General features: G+C 39.5%; 1 non-coding gene across 1 annotated transcript; it reads left to right on the top strand.

Moving 5' to 3' along the window:
• Window positions 1–3,836: 3,836 nt before the first annotated feature.
• On the top strand, window positions 3,837–3,944 carry LOC112746225 (small nucleolar RNA R71). Its single transcript, XR_003174120.1, has one exon. It is a non-coding gene; the product is annotated as a small nucleolar RNA R71 (small nucleolar RNA).
• Window positions 3,945–7,111: the final 3,167 nt, after the last annotated feature.

Below are 7,111 nucleotides of genomic sequence, written 5' to 3'. Positions count from 1 at the left end.
GAATGAATCCACCTTAGTGATGGTGGCGTTTCCTTCTTGAGGAACCAATGATGTCCTTGAGCTCTTCTATGTCTCTTCCTTGTCTTTGTTGCTCCTCCCTCATTGCTTTTTGATCTTCTCTTATTTCATGGAGCATGATGGAGTGCTCTTGATGTTCCACCCTTAGTTGTCCCATATTGGAACTTAATTCTTCTAGGGAGGTGTTGATTTGCTCCCAATAGTTTTGTGGAGGAAAGTACATTTGAGGCATTTCCGGAATCTCATGGTGATGAGCTTCTTGCGCCTCTTGAGCTCCATGACTGGGCTCTCTTGCTTGCTCCATCTTTTTCTTAGTGATGGGCTTGTCCTCTTTGATGAGGATATCTCCCTCTATGTCAATCCCAGCTGAATTGCATAGGTGGCAAATGAGGTGAGGAAAGGCTAACCTTGCCATAGTGGAGGACTTGTCCGCCACCTTGTAGAGTTCTTGAGGTATAATCTCATGAACTTCCACCTCTTCTCCAATCATGATACTATGGATCATGATGGCCCGGTCTATAGTAACTTCAGACCGGTTGCTAGTGGTTATGATTGAGCATTGAATAAACTCCAACCATCCTCTAGCTATAGGCTTGAGGTCCAATCTTCTTAGTTGAACCGGCTTGCCTTTGGAGTCAATCTTCCATTGAGCTCCTTCTACACATATGTCCATAAGGACTTGGTCCAACCTTTGATCAAAGTTGACTCTCCTTGTGTAGGGGCGTGCGTTCTCTTCCATGTATGGCAAGTTGAATGCCAACCTTACATTTTCCGGACTAAAATCCAAGTATTTCCCCCGAACCATTGTAACATAGTTCTTTGGATCTGGGTTCTTACTTTGATCATGGTTCTTGGTGATCCATGCATTGGCATAGAACTCTTGAACCATTAGGATGCCGACTTGTTGGATGGGATTTGTTAGAACTTCCCAACCTCTTCTTTGAATTTCATGTCGGATCTCCGGATACTCATTTCTTTTGAGTTTAAAAGGGACCTCAGGGATCACCTTCTTCTTGGCCACAACATCATAGAAGTGGTCTTGATGGGCTTTGGAGATGAACCTTTCCATCTCCCATGACTCGGATGTGGAAGCTTTTGTCTTCCCTTTCCCTCTTCTAGAGGATTCTCCGGTCTTAGGTGCCATCAATGGTAATGGAAAAACAAAAAAGCTATGCTTTTACCATACCAAACTTAGAATATTGCTCGCCCTCGAGCAATAAACAAAAGAATAGAAGAAGAAGAAGAAGAAATATGGAGAGGGAGAGGTAGATGTGGTTTCAGCCAAGAGGAGTGTAGAGGGGTGTGTTGTGTGAATTTGATGAAGAATGGAGGTCTTTATATAGGGAAGGGAGGGGGGGTATTGGTTCGGCCATATGGGTGGGTTTGGGTGGGAAATTGGTTTTGAATTTTGAAGGTAGGTGGAGTTTATGAGGTAGGTTTATGGGGAAGAGAGATTGATGTGAGTGGTGAAGGTTTAGTGGGGAAGAGAGATTGAGGTGATTGGTGAGGGGTTTTTAGGGAAGAGTGTTTATGGGGTTGTGTGAAAGAGAGTGGTGAGAAGAAGTGAGTGGAGGTAGGTGGGGATCCTGTGGGGTCCACAGATCCTGGGTGGATCCTGTGGGGTCCACAGATCCTGAGTGGATCCTGTGGGGTCCACAGATCCTTAGTGGATCCTGTGGGGTCCACAGATCCTGAGGTTTTCAAGGATTTACATCCCTGCACCCCTTAGGCATGTAAAAATGCCTTTGTATCCAACTCTGGGCGTTCAGCGCCAGGTTGGTGGCCATTTTGGGCGTTCAACGCCCATTTGTGTGCCATTTCTGGCGTTGAACGCCAGAACCATGCCTGTTCTGGCGTTCAGCGCCCAGAAGCTGCCCATTTTGGGCGTTCAGCGCCAGAACCATGCTCTGTTCTGGCGCGGAACGCCAGACAGATGCTCCTCCAGGGTGTGATTTTTCTTCTACTGTTTTTGATTCCGTTTTCAATTTTTCTATTTATTTTGTGACTCCACATGATCATGAACCTAAGAAAACATGAAAAACAATAAAAATAAGAATTAGATAAACATTGGGTTGCCTCCCAACAAGCGCTTCTTTAATGTCAATAGCTTGACAGTGGGCTCTCATGGAGCCTCACAGATGTGCAGAGCTTTGTTGAAACTCTCCAACACCAAACTTAGAGTTTGGATATGGGAGATCAACACCAAACTTAGAGTTTGGTTGTGGCCTCCCAACACCAAACTTAGAGTTTGACTGTGGGGGCTCTGGTTGACTCTGCTTGGAGAGAAGCTTTTCCTGCTTCCTCTCCATGGTTGCAGAGGGAGATCCTTGAGTTTTGAATACAAGGGAGTTCTCATTCCATTGAAGGACTATTTCACCTCTGTCAACATCAATCACAGCTCTTGCTGTGGCCAGGAAAGGTCTTCCTAGGATGATGGATTCATCCTCTTCCTTTCCAGTATCCAGGACTATGAAATCAGTAGGTATGTAAAGGCCCTCAACCTTTACTAATACATCTTCTACTTGTCCATAAGCCTGTCTTCTTGAGCTGTCTGCCATCTCTAGTGAGATTTTAGCAGCTTGCACCCCATAGATTCCCAGTTTCTCTATTACAGAGAGGGGCATGAGGTTTATCCCTGAACCAAGGTCACACAGAGCCTTAAAGATCATGGTGCCTATGGTACAAGGGATTATGAACTTTCCAGGATCCTGTCTCTTCTGAGGCAATGTCAGTTGATCCAGATCACTTAGTTCATTGATGAACAAGGGAGGTTCAACTTCCCATGTATCAATGCCAAATAATTTGGCATTCAGCTTCATGATTGCACCAAGAAACTTGGCAATTTGCTCTTCAGTAACATCCTCATTCTCTTCAGAAGAGGAATACTCATCAGAGCTCATGAAGGGCATAAGGAGGTTCAATGGAATCTCTATGGTCTCTAGATGAGCCTCAGAGTCCTTTGGTTCCTCAGAGGGAAGCTCCTTATTGATCACTGGACGTCCCTGGAGGTCTTCCTCCTTGGGATTCACGTCCTCTCCTCTCCTCAGAGGTTCGGCCATGGCGCTTATGTCAATGGCCTTGCACTCTCCTTTTGGGTTCTCTTTTGTATTGCTTGGGAGAGTACTAGGAGGGATTTCAGTGATCTTTTTACTCAGCTGGCCCACTTGTGCTTCCAGATTTTTAATGGAAGACCTTGTTTCATTCATGAAACTTACAGTGGCCTTAGATAGATCAGAGACTAGATTTGCTAAATTAGAAGCATTTTGTTCAGAGTTCTCTGTCTGTTGCTGAGTTGATGATGGAAAAGGCTTGCTATTGCTAAACCTGTTTCTTCCACCATTATTAAAGCCTTGTTGAGGCTTTTGATCCTTCCATGAGAAATTTGGATGATTTCTCCATGTTGAGTTATAGGTGTTTCCATAAGGTTCACCTAAGTAATTTACCTCTGCTATTGCAGGGTTCTCAGGATCACAGGCTTCTTCTTCAGAAGATGCCTCTTGAGTACTGTTGGATGCAGCTTGCATTCCATGCAGACTCTGAGAAATCATATTGACTTGCTGAGTCAATATTTTGTTCTGAGCCAATATGGCATTCAGAGTATCAACTTCAAGAACTCCCTTCTTCATAGGCGTCCCATTACTCACAGGATTCCTTTCAGAAGTGTACATGAACTGGTTATTAGCAATCATGTCAATGAGTTCTTGAGCTTCTGTAGGCGTTTTCTTTAGGTGAATGGATCCACCTGCAGAAGTGTCCAGTGACATCTTTGATAGCTCAGATAAACCATCATAGAATATATCCAGGATGGTCCATTCTGAAAGCATGTCAGAAGGACACTTTTTGGTCAACTGTTTGTATCTTTCCCAAGCTTCATAGAGAGATTCACCTTCTTTCTGTCTGAAGGTTTGAACATCAGCTCTAAGCTTACTCAGCTTTTGAGGAGGAAAGTACTTGGCTAAGAAAGCCGTGACCAGCTTATCCCAAGAGTTCAGGCTGTCTTTGGGTTGAGAATCCAACCATAATCTAGCTCTGTCTCTTACAGCAAAAGGGAAAAGCATGAGCCTGTAGACTTCAGGATCTACTGCATTAGTCTTAACAGTATCACATATCTGCAAGAATTCAGTTAAGAACTGAAAAGGATCTTCAGATGGAAGTCCATGAAACTTGCAGTTCTGCTGCATTAGAGAAACTAATTGAGGTTTCAGCTCAAAGTTGTTTGCTCCAATGGCAGGAATGGAGATGCTTCTTCCATGTAAATTGGAATTAGGTGCAGTAAAGTCACCAAGCATCTTCCTTACATTATCATTATTTTCGGCTGCCATCTCCTCTGCCTGTTCGAAAATTTCTGAAAGGTTATCTCTGGATTGTTGTATTTTAGCTTCTCTTAATTTTCTCTTCAGAGTCCTTTCAGGTTCTGGATCTGCTTCCACAAGAATGTTCTTATCCTTGCTCCTGCTCATATGACAAAGAAGAAGGCACAGAAAAATAATAATAATAATAGAGATCCTTTATACCACAGTATAGGGATCCCTTTGTGAGTGGAAGAAAAGAGGTGGAGACAAAGAATGTGATGTAAAGGAAGAAGCACAACTGTACGAATGGAAGAGATGTGAGATGAGATGTTAGGATATGAATGAATAAATAGAATAGGATGGGGGAGGTATAATTTTCGAAAATTATTTTGAAAAAGAATTAGTGATTTTTGAAAATGGTTTTTGAAAAATGTTAGTAATTTTCAAAAATTTTTGAAATCAAAAACAAAAAAATAAAAGTAATTAGTTAATTAAAAAGAAATTTTTGAAAAAGAGGGGAGATATTTTCGAAAATTAGAGAGAGAGAGTTAGTTAGGTAGTTTTGAAAAAGTTAAGAAACAAATAAAAAGTTAGTTAGTTAGTTGAAACAAATTTTTGAAAAGATAAGAAGTTAGGAAGTTAGAAAAGATATTTTGAAAAGATATTTTTGAAAAAGATAAGATAAGAAGATATTTTTGAAAAGATATGATTGAAATTAGTTTTGAAAAAAATTTGATTTTTAAAATCACAATCAATGACTTGATTCATAAGAAATCACAAGATATGATTCTAGAACTTAAAGTTTGAATCTTTCTTAACAAGCAAGTAACAAACTTCAAATTTTTGAATCAAAACATTAATTGTTTATGTTATTTTCAAAAATTTGGTATAAAAATAAGAAAAAGATTTTTGAAAAATATTTTTGGAATTTTCGAAAATAACTAATAATTTTGAAAAAGATTTGATTTTTGAAAAAGATTTTGAAAAAGATAAGATTTTCAAATTGAAAATTTGATTTGACTCATGAGAAACAACTTGATTTTAAAAATTTTTGAGAAAGTCAATCCAAATTTTCGAATTTGATGAGAGAAAAAGGGAAAGATATTTTTTTTTATTTTTGAAATTTTTATGAAAAACATGAAAAAAATACAATGCATGAAATTTTTAGATCAAAACATGTGATGCATGCAAGAATGCTATGAATGTCAAGATGAACACCAAGAACACTTTGAATGTCATGATGAACATCAAGAACATATTTTTGAAAAATTTTTAATGCAAGAAAAACATGCAAGACACCAAACTTAGAATTCTTTAATGCTTACGCACTAAGAATTCAAGAATGCATATGATAAACATGAAAAGACACAAAACAAAAAATCATCAAGATCAAACAAGAAGACTTACCAAGAACAACTTGAAGATCATGAAGAACACCATGAATACATGAAATTTTCGAAATATGCAAGATGCACATGCAATTGACACCAAACTTATGATTTGACTCAAGACTCAAACAAGAAACACAAAATATTTTTTATTTTTATGATTTTCTAATTTTTTTTGTATTTTTTTCGAAAATTATATGAAAAAGAAAAAATAAGGATTCCAAAATTTTTAATATGAATTCCAGGAATCTTGCCGTGTTAGTCTAAAGCTTCAGTCCAGGAATTAGACATGGCTCACTAGCCAGCCAAGCTTTCAATGAAAGCTCCAGTCCAAAACACTAGACATGGCCAATGGCCAGCCAAGCTTTAGTCTTTAACACGAGAGTATATTGCTCTTTGATAACAAATTGCAAGCCTCAGTCCAAAAGAATTTAGACATGGCTTTACAGCCAGCCAGGCTTCTCATGCTTCATGAAACACTAGAATTCATTCTTAAAAATTTTGAATAAATTTTTGAAAACATTTTTAATTTTTTCGAAAACAGATGAGAAAAGTTTTGAAATATTTTTGAAAAATTTTTAAAAAGAAAACGAAAAGAAAGTTACCCAATCTGAGCAACAAGATGAACCGTCAGTTGTCCAAACTCAAACAATCCCCGACAACGGCGCCAAAAACTTGGTGCACGAAGTTGTGATCTCCAGGCTCAAACAAATCCTGGTAATGGCTCCAAAGCTTGGTGCTCTGATCTTAATTCATAATTGTCACAACTTCGATACAACTAACCAGCAAGTGCACTGGGTCGTCCAAGTAATACCTTACGTGAATAAGGGTCGAATCCCACGGAGATTGTTGGTATGAAGCCAGCTATGGTCACCTTGTAAATCTCAGTCAGGCAGATATAAAGTGATAATGGTGTTTTCGAATATTAATTAATAAAATAGGGATAGAGATACTTATGTAATTCATTGGTAGGAATTTCAGATAAGCGAATGGAGATGCTTTTCATTCCTCTGAACCTCTGCTTTCCTGCTATCTTCATCCAATCAGTCTTACTCCTTTCCATGGCTGGCTTTATGTGATACATCACCACTGTCAATGGCTACTTTCGGTCATCTCTCAGGAAAATGATCCAATGCCCTGTCACGGCACGGCTAATCGTCTGGAGGCATCACCCTTGTCAATGGCTTCATCTTATCCTCTCAGTGAATAATATGCTCACGCACCCTGTCACGGCACGGCTATTCATCTGTCGGTTCTCGATCATGCTGGAATAGGATTTACTATCCTTTTGCGTCTGTCACTAACGCCCTGCAATCGCGAGTTAGGAGCTCGTCACAGTCATTCAATCATTGAATCCTACTTGGAATACCACAGACAAGGTTTAGACCTTCCGGATTCTCTTGAATGCCACCA

The sequence above is a fragment of the Arachis hypogaea genome, chromosome 14, assembly GCF_003086295.3.
Source record: "Arachis hypogaea cultivar Tifrunner chromosome 14, arahy.Tifrunner.gnm2.J5K5, whole genome shotgun sequence".
Classification (NCBI taxonomy): domain Eukaryota; kingdom Viridiplantae; phylum Streptophyta; class Magnoliopsida; order Fabales; family Fabaceae; genus Arachis; species Arachis hypogaea.
The sequence above is the reverse complement of the archived record's forward strand: the minus strand, read 5'-3'. Positions and strand labels throughout refer to the sequence as shown.